This window comes from Malaclemys terrapin, chromosome 2, assembly GCF_027887155.1.
Source record: "Malaclemys terrapin pileata isolate rMalTer1 chromosome 2, rMalTer1.hap1, whole genome shotgun sequence".
NCBI classification, from domain to species: domain Eukaryota; kingdom Metazoa; phylum Chordata; order Testudines; family Emydidae; genus Malaclemys; species Malaclemys terrapin.
Window position 1 is genome coordinate 181,325,944 of NC_071506.1, and position 19,372 is coordinate 181,345,315.

Genomic DNA, 19,372 nt, shown 5'->3' on the forward strand with positions numbered 1-19,372 from the left:
TTCAAAAACCTGAATAAGATAAAGAGCCCCTCTTTCCCATTGGTGTGGGACTCATAATGTATGGCCTGATTCTGCTACTGATACAATTGGAAGTATTTTACTCCACAAGTGACCATGCTGATTCAGTGGGACTGTTTGTGAAGTAAGGCACTAGTCCGAGTAAAGGGTTGCAGAACTTGACCCATAGATAATAGGTTAGTCTCTCCTGCCCTCCCTACTCCCCATGCCATTCCCCCAAACTGTATGACCTTATATGCTAGAGAAACTTGACATACTTAGCGACCTTTGGTCCCCCCAGCACACATAACACAGCACACATACAAAAATGGTGCACAGAAGATCGTATGACCATTTAGATTAGACTGGTTTTGAGTGGGGCTAATGTGTGGCCATCTTCACCATGTCAGTTTACTACTACAAATGGAAAGCACTGATGTGGTAGTATGGTGACTGCAACAGTTCCAAGCGCTTGCACAAGGAAGGAGCACAAAAGAAGGTGGCTTGCTCCATTCTACTCCTTTGGTTACATACTTATGGAAGGGAGATGAAGCATGGCCTAGTGGATAGGTCATTGGTGTGGAACTCAGGAAACCTTGGTTCAATTCCTAGCTTTGTGGTATCTATGTGACCTATGGCAAATCGGTTACTCTACATGTCTCATCTGTAAATTGGGGATAATAGTTTTCTACCTCACAGGATTGTTGAAAGGGTAAAATTCTACTAGTGATGGAGAGGTACTGTGATGATGTGGGTCATACAAGTGCCTAAAGAGAAAGGGACAATTTGGTCCGAAAAACAAAAAGTAAAGTGTACATTTTTACATATCATACACATACTCACTCTCAAAGGAAATATTTTCTAACAGCAATACTGAAGTCAATGAAAAGAAACCATCAGTTTCATTCTTAAGTATAACTTTCCTCTTTCTTTTCTCTAGTGAAGCCCAGACACCTTTTTTTAAAATGAAATAATTCTCAGACTCTGAGTGCAGATACTCTCCCTGTTGAATGCTAGGGAGTTTAATACTGGTGAGAACTCCCAGAATGTCCTTTCTTAAAAGGGCACAACATCTTCCTGTATTATCTCAGAAACATTAATATCAGTACTTTTCCCCATGTTTAATGATAACTAGATGAAACCTTTTGAAAATATCATCAGCCATATACTGAAGGATACATATGAGATACTGAGTGATTGTAAATAATGGTTTTATTAAACTGTTACAATACAATTGACATTTTTGAATCAATTAAAATGTGTCTGACATCAACACATTTATGAAATTCACAATCTCCACTGGAGTCATTAAATTTATTCTTATGCTTCTATTGTATGCATATTGGTCTCTTATTAAATCTTGAATTTAGCAGATACACATTCATGAAACACAAAGAAAACTGTTCAATATTTGTTGCATACATGTATTAACGGTGGGCTAAATGATGGCTTTGCCACCATTTGTCCTGGGCAAGGGGCAGTTCGTAGCTGCATAGCCCAAGGACCAGACCAGGTAGGGTGACCAGACGTCCTGATTTTATTTTATGGTAGGTCGGAACACTGGATAAACAAGCAAATGCTCCGGAGCCCGGAAGTGCTCGTGCCCAACCCCCCCCCCCCCCCAGCTCCGACTCCACCCCCTCCTTCCCCCATTGGCTCCCTCCCCAAATCCCCACCTCTTCCCCAGGCTCGCCATTCCTCCTCCCTCCACAAGCGCTGAAAGGAGGCCCCGGAGATGCACGGGGGGCGCAGGGCTGGGGTGAGTGAGAGTCCGGCCTGGCCCTGAGCACAGGCAGGACTCAGTCGGGTGGTAGGGAGAGGAGGGGGGCAGCCCGCCGGGCCAGGCGGTGGCTGTTCTCCCCCCATGGGCAGCGGGATGCGGGAGCAGCTGCTGCTGCAGCTCCCACTGCTGCGGGGGGAGGAAGCAGCCGATGGCCAAGCTCGGCAGCTGCGGCTCTGGCCCCCGCGAACCCCCCGGGCCTGTTGCGGGGACCCAGCAGCGCGCATGCTGCGCCCAGCCCCTGGCCAGTCGCATCTGGGCTGCCCATCTGGTGCACGGGGGCCCCAGGGCGGAGGCATCGGCAGCTCAGCCCCGTTCGTTCCCCTGCGGGACCCGAGCAGGATGGGGGGCTCGAGCCTGCTGTCCCCACTCCGGGGCCGCCGTGGGATTGCACCAGCTGAGCAGCCAGCCCAGATGCGACTGGCCAAGGGCTGGGCGCAGTGTGTGTGCTGCTGGGTCCCCGCAGCAGGCCCGGGCTCGGGGGGTTCAGGCCTGGGTGCCAGAGCCGCAGCCGCCGAGCGCCACATTCTTGTCCGCTTCCTCCCCCCGTGGCAGTGGGAGCTGCAGCAGCGGCTACTCCCGAGTCCTGCTGGCTGGGGGGGAGAACAGCTGCAGCCAGGCCCCGCGGTCTGCACCCCTATTTTTCCTACTGCCCGACTGAGTCCTGCCTGCTCGGGGCCAGGCCGGACTCTCACTCATGGCACCCCGCTCCCTCTGCATCTCCAGGGCCTCCCTCCAGCACTTGTGGAGGAGGGGTTTTTTTTTTTTTGCTCTGCCACTTTTTTTTTGCCCCGCCCCCTGCCTCACATCCCGATATTTGACCTGGGTGATCTGGTCACCCTAAGACCAGGAACAAGATTGACTCAGTCCCACTATCGTGCTCTGCTCCCCTTGTGTCCAGTGAAGAATAGCTGGTACAGATTCCTATCTCTGCTGCAGATTACTTTGCTTGCCAGGCTAGATCAGTGGCACTCTCTGCGGCATAGGGGGCAGAACGAAGGCTCCACCTATTCCTTGCTGCTGCCTGCCCACTCCAGATGCACATGCACAGGAGGTGGGGGATGGTGGCTCCTGGGAGACTGCCTCTTTCCTGCTCTGCTGTCCTGCATGTGTGCAACAAGTGGCTTATAATCTGAACCACTGTTGCTAAAAAGATTACAAAGCAAACTATGAAAAAGACCTCCCCAGACTCCACAAGAGAGTCCATCACACGACTGAGCTGCTTCAATTGGAGCTCGGTGAATAACGGATTTATCAGTTAGTGGGCAACTTAAAAAAAGTGTACAAAAATGTTTTGGGTCCACCCCAAAATGAAAATTTTCAGCAAATTGAGACATTTAAAAACAGAAAAATTCAGTTCAAGCAAAAAGCTTTGTTGAACCCAATGTTTTGTTTTAATTAGGATACATCTTAAAAATAAAGGACACTTTGAACTGAAAAATCCTTTCAAACAAACAAATCAAAATGTGCATTTCAAACATGTCAAAATGAAACTTTTTTATATTGTTTTTTTAATTTTTGATTTTTTTAAAAACAATTTGGCGTAACCACCATGAAATTGTGAAATATTTCTGGGTTTCTGAATCTGCGTGTTTTTGCTGAAAATGTTTTTGCCAGATATCACCCAGCTCTTGCTGCAATGTTGCAGGCAGGAAGAGACCTGCAGTCAAGATCGGATAGTGTTATGGGCTGGTGGTATAGGGAGCTGTGTAGAAGAAACTGTTTGCAGTGCACAGCAAGTAGTTTAATTGGTCCTATAAAAGCCAGGGCGCTTTATCCATTAATTATTCACATATAGAAAACTCTCATAGCCGATAAGTCCCACTAAAAATGTTGAAACCTCAGAAGGCCAACAAGCTAAACCTGCCTTTCTCCCTAATGACTGTTCCCAATATTATCTCTTATAGCCAGCTTTGTTCTCTGCCCCCATTATTTGGTGCTTTTATTTCTCATACTACACCAGAAAGGCACCCATATTCATTTGAACACCCACCCCGGCTATTATTCCTTTTCTGAGTATGACGCTGGGGGGAAGGTGGTGTCACGGGACAAGAACTGTCCCCCTGCACTTTACAGGAACTGTTAAGCATGAAAAGGAGCTGTTATGCTGGATGACCAATCTGGGAAAGAGGAGGGACGTGGATTTGAGGGGAGAAGGGTTTTCAGAGGAACTCTAAGGTGGGTTTGTGGCCCCCTGAACAGGGATCAAATGTGAAAGTGGCAGTAGTTCCTGCTGGAGATCAAAGCAGTTGCTGTTTTGTAATGGCGCAGGAGAGGAGCTCTCTGAGGCAGTAACAGCCAGCCAGAGCAGCAGCACAGACCTGTTGACAGAGGAACACATTCCCTCAGACCTGAGCCTAGGACAAATTCCCCTGCTGGACCTCTCAGTGGTGGCCAAAACAAATTGGGGAATTCTACACATTTTCACAAAACGTTTTGCGTGACCCAAATCCGCATTTGTTGTGGGGAAAAATGCTGTGTCTGAAAAGTTTCACCCAGCTCACTTTGTAGGAAATCTAGCTAATGGAATCTACCTTCTAATGTAAGAATACTTTTTTTTTTTGTATTTACTTTCCGAATATTTTTAAGGAAAAAGAAACTCAAGAAAGAGGAATTTTAAAAGCCCTCGGTGTGTTCCTGCAGGCATAGGGATGTTTCTGATTACAGGGCCATGTGTGTGGTGCTTATTTGCATTGTTACAAGTTTTACAGTACCATTAATATAAGCACACATTAGTGTTTACAAGAACTGCACCAGGGCTTCAGAGGAGTCAGCCAGGGAGTAAATTAGGCAGAGTGTTGTCAGCTCTCACTATTTTATTGTGTATTTTGTGATATTTGGTGTTATTCTTTAAGTCCCAACTCCTGGAATCAAAAGAGGACATGAGAATCTCAGCTTTGATTTCTTTTTTTAAAGGAAGCCCTCATGATTGTGGGATAAATCTTGGAAAGCTTTTAATGCTTTTTATTGCTCACATTAAACCAGGGAGGCACTCACGTTCATCTGAACGCCCAAGCCCACCATTTTCCCTTTTATGAGTATGACAGTGAGGGCAGCTGGAGCCTCTGAAGCAAGAACCAGAAACCATGATGCTCAAAAAACAGAAAGCAAATCAAGATATCAAATTCATTATTTTAAGCCAATTTCCTTATGTTTTGGTCCTGACTCATTGTCTGTGAATGATTGGGTTTGACAGTACTGTTGGACATCCCCCTCAATGTCCAGGATGTTTTGGAGCTAGGGGATTTCTTCTGGAATTCTTCCCTCTACAGAAAAAAACATCCATATAGGTTCTGGGTCCTTGTTCACAACCGCAAGAAAAGCCTGAGGATATACTGGCCAATAGAACAGGTTGGGAAGTAGTCAGAATGATTTTCCAATTGAAAATGCCGCAGGAAAATTTCCATTTGACTGGGAAATTTTGATTTTTCCCCCCATCAGGAATATCAAAATGACAGCTCTCTGGCTGCCCACTGGGAAGCCAGACCTGAGGGTTAGGGAGGAGGCTGAAAGTGTCCCAGCTCTCTGCTTCTCCAGAAGCAGGGCTGGAAGCCTCTTGTCAATTTCATTTCTGCCTCCATGGAGAAAGTGAAATTGAGAACCTTTCAGACTGCTGTTGGTAAGCTGAAAAATCCCAGTTAGGTCCTCCCAAAAGAGATTTCCACACACACACCCCATAATTCCCTGCTTCGGGGGGTGGGGTGGAAGGAATGTATTTTTGACTATTTGTCCCAATTTTGGCATTTTTTGTTTTCAAAAATATGATTTCCTTTTCCAGGAAGGGATTTCTATTTTCCCTCCAGCTCCTCTCTCTAGGTATGTATTTCACATTTCCTGATCTCTGGAGGCCTCAGTACATTCTGCTGTGCAAAGCTATTGTACCCAATGCTGACTACACATACGGATAACACCAGTTTTTATGAATTTGTGTATTCAACTGAGCTGTTTAATCCGAAACACCTTTGTTTCTTGCCTTGAGAATAAATTATTGTATGTTCTCTCATTTTTATCAATCCTTGATTTTTATAAGTGTTGGGTGTTGCCCTTCAAAACATTGCAGTTTTCCTTATATATATATATAAATGATAAGCATATGATTTCATATACGGCTGTTGTTCATTCTGATTCAGGGGTATAGCATCCTGGCTGCTTATCTATCAGTCTTTTCATATTCGCCAGCAATGCTTGATTCTTCCCCAGTAGACTATGTTTTATAACGGCTTCAAAAGTTTGCAACTGCTGTTCATGTTATTCTGAAGTTCCAAACTTATCCTTTCATCCTAATGTAAGCAGAGTCAGGATGAGCTCTACCCTGACATCTGGTGGTGAATTATGGCGAGTGTGGAAAAGAACTCCAGGGGCTGATCTTGTTTGCATAGGCACACCCACTCGCCTGGCATGAAACCACAGCAACTCAAAGTGGTTACTTTGGCTGGTGTGGGATCCCCAGTTTCTCTGTTATTGGGGCAGGAAGAATAAAGTTTTGTTACCCTGATTCTGTGAATCAAGGCCAGTGGAACTGTTGTATGACAGAAGGACTGAGTGAGTCATTCACCATTACCTAGGTAGCATTTGCTTGTCAAGGGGCATGGGTTACAAAACCCAGTGAATTGAGAGAGGATGGGGACAGGTATTGGTACCTGGTGGTGTGGGTCCCTTTTGTGGGCCTGAAACACCAATTGCACCTTCTCCTCTCTCCACTGTTGAATGTCAGAGCTAACTTTGATTCCCTTAGGAGTCTAGTTACAGACTGCTGAGCTGAGTTCGCTTTGGGCCAATAGTGCACCTGCACTGGGGCTCCCCTACTACTAGCTGAAATCACTAAGAACTGAAATCACTAAGAGCTAAAATCACAAAAGAGCTAAAGCTATTTAAGAGCTGAGATCACTGAGGCTGTGTTAACTAGTGGGGGAGCCTGAAGCTATATTGCTAAGCTAACTTAGCTTAGCGGGGGTGAGCGGAGCGGCTGGAGGAGCAGCTAGCAGAGCAGAGCCTTGTGGGAGCGGCCCAAGGGACGGCTGGAGCGGAGCGGAGCGGCTCACAGGTCGGTGAGCGGAGCGGAGCGGCACGGCGCGGCACGGCTCACAGGTCGGTGAGCGGAGCGGAGCGGTTCACAGGTCGGTGAGCGGAGCAGCTGCCAGAGCAGTTCGTGGGACGGCAGGAGTGGGACTGCGGGTGGAATGGAGCAGTTCGTAGTGAAGGCTGCGGTGGAACCCCACGGAGAAGCAGCCGGTTGGCCTCGGATCATGTAAGGTGCCCCTTAACACCCTGATGATCCATACGCTTTGTGCTGAAGCCTATAGGAAGATTGAGGGTGCTAAAAAGGAGACATCTGAGCTACCGATTGGGGCGCTGAAGTACATGGGCACAACCCCGTTAGTAGTGCCTGCAAGGACGGAGCAAGAAGTGCTTGTCATGAGTACTCGGCTGAAAGGCAGTAAAGGGGCATTAGCAATGGTGGAGCAGCCAGTTGAAGGAGAGCTCCCGGAAGGAGTGCTGGTCCCCAGTGGAGTCATAACCCTACCTGCTGAAGCCCAGGAAAAGGTGACTATACTGATTGCTAATGAAACAAGTCAAGATGTTGTTGTGAAGCAAGGACAAAAGATAGCGGATCTCTTTGAGCCTGAATCAATTGTAAAACCCCAGTGTGAGACTCAAGTTCTGCCAATAGACCCTGCAAAGTTTGACTTTGGAGATTCACCGTTGTCCGAGGAGTGGAAAGATCGCCTGAGGAGGAAACTTTGTGAAAGATCCAAGGTGTTCTCATTGCATGAGTGGGATGTGGGATGTGCAAAAGGAGTAGAGCACAACATCAGACTACATGACTCTCGACCTTTCAGGGAGAGATCTAGGAGGATTGCCCTCTCCGAGATGGAAGATGTGCGACAACATCTTCAGGAGCTGGCTGCGAATGGCATCATTACAGAGTCCCGCAGCCCATATGCCTCACCCATTGTGGTGGTCCGTAAAAAGAATGGGAAAATCCAGATGTGTATTGACTACCGCACCCTAAACCGCCGTACTGTGGTTGACCAGTACACAATGCCCCGAGTCCAAGATGCCTTAGACTGTTTGCTGGGAAGCCAGTGGTTCTCTGTGTTGGATCTTCGGAGTGGATACTACCAGATCCCTCTGGGTGAAGCAGATAAGGAGAAGACAGCCTTCATCTGCCCATTAGGGTTTTATCAGTTTGAATGCATGCCCCAAGGGATCTCTGGAGCACCTGCCACATTTCAACGTCTTATGGAGAAAGTTGTGGGAGACATGAATTTACTGCAAGTATTAGTTTATTTGGATGACCTGATAGTGTTTGGAAGAACCTTGGAGGAGCATGAAGAAAGACTTCTTAAAGTGCTTGATAGGTTAGAGGATTATGGTTTGAAGCTTTCAATTGACAAATGCCAGTTCTGCAGGACCTCAGTGAAGTATGTGGGTCACATCGTGTCCCAAGAGGGTGTGAGTACTGATCCCGATAAAATAGAAGCCCTCACTACATGGCCATGTCCAAGTAACTACAGAGAACTCAAGACCTTTCTTGGGTTTAGTGGCTACTATCGAAGATTTGTGAAAAACTATGCTACGATTGTAAAACCTCTATCAGGATGAGCTCTACCCTGACATCTGGTGGTGAATTATGGCGAGTGTGGAAAAGAACTCCAGGGGCTGATCTTGTTTGCATAGGCACACCCACTCGCCTGGCATGAAACCACAGCAACTCAGGGTAGAGCTCATCCTGACTCTGCTTACACTAATAATTCCCCCCCCACCCCCCACCCCAGGCCTATTTATTTTTAGGGGAAAAAATTAGAATGCAACATTCAGGGTACCCGCTGAGACAAAGTGTTCTGTTTCCATAGCAAAGAGTGTTTAAAGTTTGTTTATTTTTCAGTAAAGTTATAGTAATGAAACTATGAAGCTAAAAAAACTGTTTTACGCCTTCCCTTCTCTACACATTTCAGTTGCCCTTGGTTAAATGCCAGACTGGATTTTAGGATAAAATTACCTTCCATTTTGAAAAGTTATATCAAACTTCCCATATAGCGTTTTGTTTTTAATTAAAATTTAAAATGTATAAGCATAGCAATATCCTATTAGCACTGGTGAAAGCGGCCAACGTGTCAAGTCATTGGCGGGAAAGCAACACACTTACTCCCAGTCTGCTAACCATGGAGATATGTACATTTTAAAATTGAATAATTAAAATCAATTTAAAACCAAGTGTACATATCAGGAAGAAGTGGTAGTGACTCCTATATTTAGGTTGTCTCATGCGTTCCATTATAAAATAGATGGGGAGGAAACAGGATGAGACTGCTCTTATTCTCCAAAACCAACAGAACTGGCCAGCTGTGAAGGGGAGCATATTATCTATCTCTGTGTAGACTTACATGCCCCCAATTACTCGAGTGCCATGCAAAAGGAATTTGCTATATTGGGAGTGTTTCACATTATCCCAGAGGAGCACGGGGGGATAGCTCAGTGGTTTGAGCCTGCTAAACCCATTGGCCTGCTAAACCCAGGGTTGTAAATTCAATCCTTGAGGGGGCCATTTAGAGATCTGGGGCAAAAATCAGTACTTGGTCCTGTTAGTGAAGGCAGGGGGCTGGACTCAATGACCTTTCAAGGTCCAGCTCTATGAGATAGGTATATCTCCATATTGTGTGTGGCTCTTTTAGCAAGACACATTCTTTGCACACCTGTGCACAAGATATCCCATTATGTAAGTGGTAGGAAGTAGATCTCAGTTGTCAGTTTAATTGTGGAGAGAAACACCATAAATAATACATTTTAGCCTTTCAATTAGTGCCTCTATTGTTGCCGTTCAGTAGTGCTGATAATACATGAGTTTTTCATCATCCACTTTCTGGTCTGTTGCTACATTGAAGGTATTATTTCCAGCACAATGACTACCATTACATCCATGATCCTATCCTTGCGTATGGGTTATACTCTGGGGGTCGGGGGACTATTTATAAACTTGGCTGACACATTTGTGAACATAAAAGTTCCAGCAGGAGGAAAGATAATGACTATCCAGATGCAAAACATGAAGTATTATGTACGTATTATGTACTGGCTTTCATTATGATCTGTTCTTGCTTCAGTTATTAGTTTTGAGAAGCAGTTTGTTTTGAGAGGGCAATTTTCATGTAGAAATGAAAAAAAAGGAAAACATTTCTGGATTGTGATAGTGGATACCAGTGCACAGTAAATTACTCAGCTCCTTTATAAATGAAAAGGCTTTTGAAAGTGTACAGTATACCTATTTAATTAATAGTGGTTGCTATGGACAGGTTATTTTTCTTTTGGTCTTTCTTTGTGTGAGCTACATTCTGTTCCTTGAGCTAAATATAGAACACTCTTCAGCTGCTGTAACTCTTGAGTTTCCTTCTGAAGTCATATTTACAAATCTATTTTCCCTCTTTTATTTTCAAGAACACAACACCCAGAACACTGGGACTTAAGCCGTGAATACTACCAGAAAATAATTTAGACTGGAATTTTCAAAGGGTACTAAGGGATTTAGGCACCCAGATCCTATTGAATTTGAGTGGCACCCAACTCCTTTTGGTTCATTTAAAAATACCAGCATTAGTCTACAGACATTTTGATAGCTTCACAGCTATAAACGAATTGTCTTAGTATAGAAATGTTCTTAGATTTGATATCCTAAATAATTCTTTATGGAAACCTTCCATAGGGATCACAGCCTCACTTCTGTCTTGCTCCACCTAAAGGTCAATCCAAGGAGATTCCTCAAAGCACTCACTAGGCACCAGAATTGATTCTCATTTGTTCTGGTGTGGCTCCTCTAAATGTCAGGCTTTACTGCTAACCAGGAATCAGATAGCAGAAGCTGTAGGATGGTGAGGATGTAGCTACAACAGTGACTGGCGCAAAACATTTATGTTCCATAACCTGGGCAAATACTGGTCCCATGATGGATTTCAATAGATAATGGATCAGCTCTTAACGCCCAATTCCTATAAAATAATCCTCATATATGGCCCCTGTGCCCAAGTGGAAATTAATTGAAGTTGCTGCTCCATGCAGATGAGTCTGCTGGCACAATTCCTACACACACCAGACACACACACTCTAGCTCTCTCTCTCTCTCAGTTGCAGGGTTCTTCCTACACAATATAAATGAAGCTTACACTTTTGGATAGATTGTTACTTTGATTTTTGTGCTTGTCTGAGAGTTTGAAAGGCAGTCAAAGAGGCTACATTATAAAATATTTAGCGGTTTGATTTGAGATATTTTCTTCATTTTGCCAGTAAATTCTTGTGAATGATAGACATCAATGCCCTAATTTAATAAGGAAAAACAACAGCAGCATATTTTATAGCAATCTCAATGTAAAATATTTAAGTGCTCAGGAGTTGCCTAGAACTGAAGTTTACAGGGTGTTTATGTAGGAGCTGGATTTTATAATGTACTATGAGAATTAATGTATGATTTGATTTCGTGTCAAATCTTGTCAGCCACCCTTTTTGAATGGCAGAAAGGAATGACAGACTAGAACAATCCTTATGACTAATTATGGTCATCCTTTTGTTTTAGAATAAGTTATAAAGCTACTATGGTTTCCTATACATATTACAAATTAGGAAGTAAGAGACAGGATTCTCTATTGTGTCTATATTAAGTAGATTAGACATTGAAGGCCTGGGTCTCAATGTAAATTGTCTTGGTTATTGATTGTAAAACTTAGCAAGGTTTAATTTGCAATGCCCTGTTGCTCAATATAAAATACTACTGTTTGTATTCTCAATCTGTTTGTGTGAATGAGGAATGTATGCATTAGAAAAAGCTAAGTTGTGAAGCCCATTGTTATAGACAGTCAAGGAAGAAGGAGTGAAGAAACTTAAAGGACATCAAAGAATCATCAATACGCATCCATAATGAAGGGCAGATTGAGGACCCTGAGGTAAAGGCTGGCACCCCTAAAGACAATTGATTAAATCGGAACAAAGGACAGGATGACCCTCTCAGAGGTGTATTGGAATGTTTACACCAATTAAGACGTAACCGGTCACAAAGTGGCACAGCAAAATCCATAGGCTTCAACAGAGAAAAAAACCTATAAGAACAGGGTGCTTTTCCATAGGACTTTGGGTTTGTTTTGCCACACTCCAGGAGCATCGGATCGCGACCGATAGAACCCCGCTCCCCTCTGCGACCAATCTGGCTGGCCACTAGATTGATCCAGACTCTGGACTGGTAACTATAAACATCACTGCAGGACTGTGTGTGTGTGTGCGTGTCTAAAAAGCATATGCTAACTGTGGTATTCTCAATAAACGCTGTGTGTATTTACCTTCCTCTATAAAGATCCCGTGTGCTTTGTATGAGCATAACATTTTCAGATCAGATCCATGGTGCATCTCGCAGAGCTATAGGATATAAAGATAGACTAAAACACTAAAGCAATGTAATGCTAACTACTAAACTGACAAATTACAGTTCAAAGTTTTCAGGGGATGGTGATAACTGATGTGTATGAATGGTGTGTGTGTTTTATATTTTCTGATGGCGGTGCTTAAGTATGAAGTGTGGTATTCAAAAAAACGATGAGCACAAACACTGCTGACTAGCTGATTTACATATTAATAGTTTTTGGTGGTTGTTCTTTCATCCCAGGCATCAACCCGAATTTACCTGGCTTCCTGGATTTAATTGGCAATGTACTATTTTGTCATTAGGGAAGGGTTGTTTCCAAACAATTTTGTATTGTTTATCTATTAAAGAATCATGACATAAGCAACTGTGCAACAATATTTTGGCACATCGGAAATAATTTCACATAGCAAATGTCTTGTCTTAGCATTAATACATTATGTCACTATAATAAGTCACGGGAGCTTAAAAATAACCAATCTAGCAGACAAACTTTCCATTAAAATATATGTTTGTATTTTATACTATGTTTTGAGTCCAGAAAAAGAAAAAAAAATACCAATTAAATGAAAAGCAAGAAACATAAATCAATAGAGAAGTAAAAAATGGGGAAACTGGTACAGCAATTCCCATCCAACAACTCTCAATTGCCTGTGCTGCATTTCCTCAGGCAAACTGAGAAGTTAAAATCGAGTAAAGAAAGAATAACTAGGGACTGATTCTCCTCACTTACAATTGTGTAAGACTTCAGTTCAGCCAAGCACTTAACCATGTGTTAACTTGAAGCACATGAGTTGTCCTATTAAAGACATGCTTAAGTACTGGGGCTTAAATAAACTGTAACTCAAATTTCAGTCAGTTGGAGAGTAGAATCAGACCAAATATTTCTTAACTGAGCCAGGGGACAATTTTCCCTGGATGCCAAAAGTGTAGTTTTACTTGCTAATTAAGGCCTCGATCCTTCAAGGTGATCTGTGTGGGCAGACATCTGCATCTGCAGGGAGCTTCAGTGAAGGCAGCAGGGCTCCAGACAAGTGCAGGGATCTACCCACACAGATCAACTCGCAGGATTTGGACTGCCCTGGGAGCAAAACCAATTAATTTTGGTTGTTACTTGGCAACACACTTGAAGTGTTTTAATTTTATCTCTTCTCTTCGCCCTATGTACCCTACTTATGGGTGCAGACATATAAGGTAGGAATTGTTGATTGTCACAAAGTGAGGCCTAGCAGCCTAGAAGTGGGTGTTTAGCAGCAGGTGCAGGAGTCTGCCATTCAGATCAAACCCACATTGGGGACACTGAGTGGAAGGGTGTGGGGTACCTTTATATGAAGGCTAGCAGAAGAGATAAAGTGGTAGGGTTAAAAGGGGAAGTTGCTGAGCACAGATGCTGACAGGGAATGTGAGCCCAGCAGGACGCAGGGAATCAGAGGAGCATTTGCAGGCACCATGTGTTGCAAGTACATTTATATTCTAACTTGGATGGCATATCCCAGAATCTGCTCCGTTAGTTCCAATTTCCTCTGAATTTTCCTGAACCTGTTGCCTGGTGGCAGAATTTACACAGCTGTCATATGATTGTTTCCATAATGGTTTTGTATGGGTTGTGCCCTTTTAAAGGGTCACCATATGCTGTGACCTGAGAGTACTGGCAGCTGAGTTTACTACGAGAGCGTGCACGCTATTAACTGCTAACAAGAGAGAATTAGCTGTACCAGTCTGAGTGTCTGGATTTAATGTACGTTGGATTGCTGATTCTTTTACCTTTCCCTATGTGACACGTCTGAAGGTTGATCCCTGAATTACCTGTTTTTTACTTGTCAGCACTGGTGTCTTTGTGAACAAGATCTAATGCTCTGAGGATAATTGGAGGATGATCCCAGAGTACAAAACTGCAATAACAGTAGACAAGGAGTTAATTCTTAGTCACAGCACCAGTACATGGCCCACTTAACTCTTCCATGGGTATGCAGTTGCTTCTATGTTAAGAAGTACAGGCTATGGCCCAGGTTTTACAATTTATCCCTTTGTGAGATATCTAATCTGTTCTATGATTCAGCTGGACTTTGTGATACTTTGCCACTCAGCAGTCATTTCTCAGGTTTCTATGTCTAAGTATGAGCACAGAACATTTGCAAATGCACTGAAATGGAAATAAACGGATATGTCCGTATGTTATGTGGACACTAGTATATATGTGCTGATGGCAGCAGCTACCCCTGCATGTGCAGATGGCCCTGCTGGCAGAAGCTATTGCCCTCTCTGGGACAAAGCTAGCCCTGTTGGTGTGGGCTCACCACATACAGGGATGCTCGCATTATGGGGAGTGCTGTTCCTATACAAAATAGCGTTTGAGGTGGCTGTGGATGTGGCACACCAGTGCAATCAGGCATTATTTTCCTATGGCAAGTTCTCATCTTACTTTACCCTGTTTGTGGTGCCTGATCTAATGCTTATATACCTAAACTGAAGCCACTCTCTACTGGTCAGGATCAGAGGGCCTGCTGTCTGCATATAAAGTGCCCCTGCTGTGTTAATCCAGTGATGAACCAATGGGGATCTGCATAGCCAGAGATGGATTCACTGGAGACTGATGTGCAAGCTTATTAAAGGGTCTGATTTCCTTTTTGCTGTTTTAGTCGCCTCTTTGCAGCAGCTGTTACCTAGCTCTGGCTTCTCTTTGTGCTTTGCTTAACTTTCACCTGATAGCTGCCTTCTTCGGAGTACTAGGTGAGGCTTTCTGTTGAAGTTGGTTTCTGACCCTCACTGAATCGTGGCCTAAACCAGGACACGGAGGTGCTCAGTAGGACCTGAATGAATTTAGAATGGTGGCTTGCGTGCAAACATGTATAGGTTCCTGTGGGCAGCAATACTTTTAAATTAATGTCACTGATTAGCAGTAGCCATAAACGAATAGTCTACCTTTTAGTGTTGTGTTTTGCCTTCTTAATAACAGCTAGTAAACAGTAATGAAGCCTAATTGAGGCATTACATTAATCACATGAAATCTACAGAGATCCAGCTCCAATTTATTTATTTTAAATTGTTCTTTCATTCTGTGCAGTGCCTCATTTGCACTCAGGAAAAAGAAAATGCAGGCTGCTGCCATCCCACATCCTGTCACTTATATAGCACCTTGAAGAGTAAAAACCTACTGTAATAGCAGACTCAACAGAGTTTACCAAGCTGGGAGGGTATGCTGACTTTGAAAGAGTTAAACTGAATTCTATTTTACAACAGTTTGTCAGTGCTTTGTGATAATTTGAGGGAAGACATGGTTATCTGAATGCATAGGCTTTAACAGATCACTTCTAACATGAAGCTAAAAAGGCCATTGTCCCTTACCCATGATGCCAGACATACGGAGCCACCTTTAAGCTGCCGAGTAAAAGCAGGTGGTCTGCTGGGCAGAAGATCACTTTCTCTCTCTCATACCAGAAGCAGAGATAAGATAAAGACTTTCTGCTCATTTGGAAGGTGTCTTTTGACTGATTAAACTGGCCAGTATTGAGATCCTCCCTCCTCACCCACTGGTAAGCACCTTTGTTTTCAGTTTAAACCAATTTTTTTTTTAACTGAAAAAATTCACAGCTTTTACAAAAAAGTATTATCTGTTTTTCTTCCACCCTATTTTTGTAGCATTCAAATATATAAAAATAAATGGTTTTATTAGGAAAATACAATACATTGCATGAGATATAGGTATGACTATAATACATTAGTCTGTGTATATGCAAAGCTGCCTGTTGAAGTAAGACTATGTATTAGTCTAGAAGATACCCACAATAAACAAACAGGCACACACACAAGCTCTGAAGTGGTGAACATCTGAACATACTGATGAATCTCTCACACCCATTGTGTACACATTTCAAGCTGTTAGCAGATAACAGTTTAAAGATCTGACACACTAAAATTAAAAGAAAACAAAAATCTGTATCAGAATATGTTTCAGAACACAAGGAATTATTCAAAAGTTTAAAACAAAATAAAACAGGAGAAAAGGATGAAGTATGTGCTGCAAATGATGTGGCCCAGTTATTACATGTAAATATTGGTAGGCTAATAGTTCTAAGTCTACAACAGTGAACTGTTTATTCAAATGAAAAGATTAGAGATATATTGTTTTTTTTTAAACTCGTAGGTGGCATTGTGTTTTGAGTTCTGTTTTAGTTCTGCAGCGAGCCACATCAATGCTTTGATGACTGGAATTCCATCTACTGAACATGGCCGGCTCTAACTTTTTTGCTGCCCCAAGCAGAAAAAAAAAGCGCCACCCCCCCCGAACCTCCCGGCCGAGCGCCACGCCACCCCCCCCAGCGCCGCCCCCCCCGCCGAGCGCCGCGCCGCCGGAGCCCGCCCCCGCCGAGCGCCGCCAGAACCCCCCCCAGCGCCGCACCCGCGCCGCCCCCCTGCCGAGCGCTGTGCCGCCAGAGCCTGCCCCCCCCGCCGAGCGCCGTGCCGCCACAGCGCCCCCCCCCCCCGCGGAATGCCGCGCCGCGCCACGCTCCCCCCGCCGTCCCTTACCAGGTGCCACCCCAAGCATGTGCTTGGGTGCCTGGAGCCGGCCCTGCTACTGAATACTTTCCCCCCCTATCCTTCTGTCCACCAAAATAAACCTCGATATTTAACCAGAAAAGTTATTAATAGTTTTCCACTGATTTTTCACCTGTTTTTGTTGTTGTAGGAATAAACACCAATAAATTCCCAGAAAAAAATTAAATAAAATAAACATAGAAAATGAAATGCCCTACCCATTGGTTATAGTGGAGTGAGGGAATATTGGGGAAGTAGCAGCTTAAGGGGATGGGGACTGCGAAGCAGGAAACTGTTGATGTTGGAGAGTAAGGAAGAGAAGAAGGACAAGAGGCGAGGAGGTAGAGGCACTTAACTTGTGGACATAACAAAAATGTGAAAGAAGAAAAAAATGAGATACTGACAGAAAATTTTCAACTATTTTTTTGATGGAAAAGGACTTCTTTGACAAAAGTATTTTTCACAAACTGTTTTGTTGCTGAAATGTTGAGGGTTTTCATGAAAGAACTGAAAGTGTTTGAGTTTTCTGCAGCAGAAACTTAAGTTTTTGTTTTAAACTGGAAAAGATTTACCATTTTTAACAAAATCTTTACAGATCATTTTTGTTGACAATTTTCACACAAAGGAAAAATACAATTGGTTCTCAACCAGTTCTAGATAAGATATGTAAATTATTGTGATGTTTTATTAAAATGGCAATGCCAAATTGTTTATTGAAATTTGGCCTTAAACTATGTGGTTTTTCATTTTCTTCCTCCTCCAGCTTTTTATAGTTCATTTTTGAAATTTTGCAAAACAAAATCATATTCAATTTTTGTCATGCTTCACTGCAAATAATGATTGCTCCCCTGAAATTTGACAAATCACAGTTTCTGGGGGGGAGAGAAATGGGGCAGGAGGATACGGTGTTTAATATCTATATATACGTTCGTATACATCACCCATCACGGATGTATATACAACCTAACATTTAAAACTTCTAAAAGGCTTTAAAAAGGCCTTTGTAAAAAAACAAAAACAAACTATTACCTCAGTATTTTGTACTATTCCCTAGATATTTTATTCCCTATAAGTAAAAGTAAGTACAGGGAATATTTTGAATACTGAAATAATATTATTTAAGGCAAAATAGAAAGATTCTGAATGTGAACAGAGTGCATGTGTATAATCTGAACTCTCCCTTACATTTTTTGGGTGGGTAAAGAAGAGTGACTTGATAGCATGCTTTTTGGGTAACCTTTTTGTCCTGCTGTACCACTGTACTTGTGTCAGGCACAGTGTGGAATTTCAATCTTATTTAGAAGAGAGAGTGATTTGCTGTAATTGTGGAAGGTCCCAAGGATGGCATATAGAATGGAACTGCTCTGAAGTAGTTTATGGCTATTAGGATTTAATTACTTTTTATGATGAAGAGACTCTGCCAAGGTTCTAGAGAGGAATTATATGTGATTTAATTCTCAAACAGTGAGTTTTGCAGAATTAAGCATGAATCATTAAATTCTAAGACATGAATGAAACTGAGTCAGACCCCAGGTATCATAAAACCTCAATAAAGTACAAAGCAATTCTTCTATAAAAACTCAACTGCTGCAGCTAACTGAAGAGACTGCCAACCGTGAAAAGACATGTTGCATAAATACAAATTCTCGGCATAGTCGACAGCATCTCTCAGATTCTGAGGCCTGGTCTACCCAAGAAAATTAGGTCAGTTTAACTACATTGGTCAGGAGTGTGAAAAATCCATACCCCTGAGCAGCATTGTTAAGACAGCCTAAATTCCTGTGTAGGCAGTGCTAGGTCAACAGACTTCTTCTGTCGACCTATCTACAGCTTCTTGGGGAGGTGGATTGCCTATGCCGACGGAAGAATCCCTCCCATGGGTGTAGATAGTGTCTACACAGAAGTGCTACAAAGGCACAGTTGTGCTGCTGTATCATTTTAAGGGTAGATGAGCCCGGAGACTTACTCAATTTCTTTTTAATAACTTCAAAAAATACTAAATTGAGATGAAGAGAAATTTTCCTGTTTTCAAGTAAAACTTTCCAGAGCTGACAATTTTTAACACCCCAGTGAACACACTAGACTTTTTACTTCTATAATACTCTGAATCTGCTTTAAATACGCAGCAGTGTGTTATCTCTTCCTGCATTTCTATAGAAGCAATCTGATGTTGACAATACCAGAGCAGAACAGCAGATGGGAAAGTGAGAAGGCAGACGGATCATATTAATAAAGTTCAAATTCAATATGGGAGGGAAGATTATGAGAGGAGGACTATAAATTGTCATAAGTTAACATTATCAGCAACAGACTGATAGTCCAGAGCTAGAAGCAGGGACTGTGCAAGCAAACTCTAATGCCTGAATATTAATTTTAAGCTGTCAATAGTTTGCTATTTCCTGAGGCCTGGTGGGATGATCCCTACACATAGAGTTGGATCCAAAGGCCTTATAGACAGCAGGTCTCTATGTCTTTTACGTTTAAATGGGATAATCATAAACAGAGCAGGATCCTCTCAGATTTATTCAGTTTAATTTTTAAAATGTATTTTTGCAATTTCTTAAATTGAGATGTGATCCTTAGTTATGATTGGTTAGATAAGCCACATGGTACTGCTTTTGCTCCAAGATTGAATGAGTGTGTAAGCGCTTCCAGCA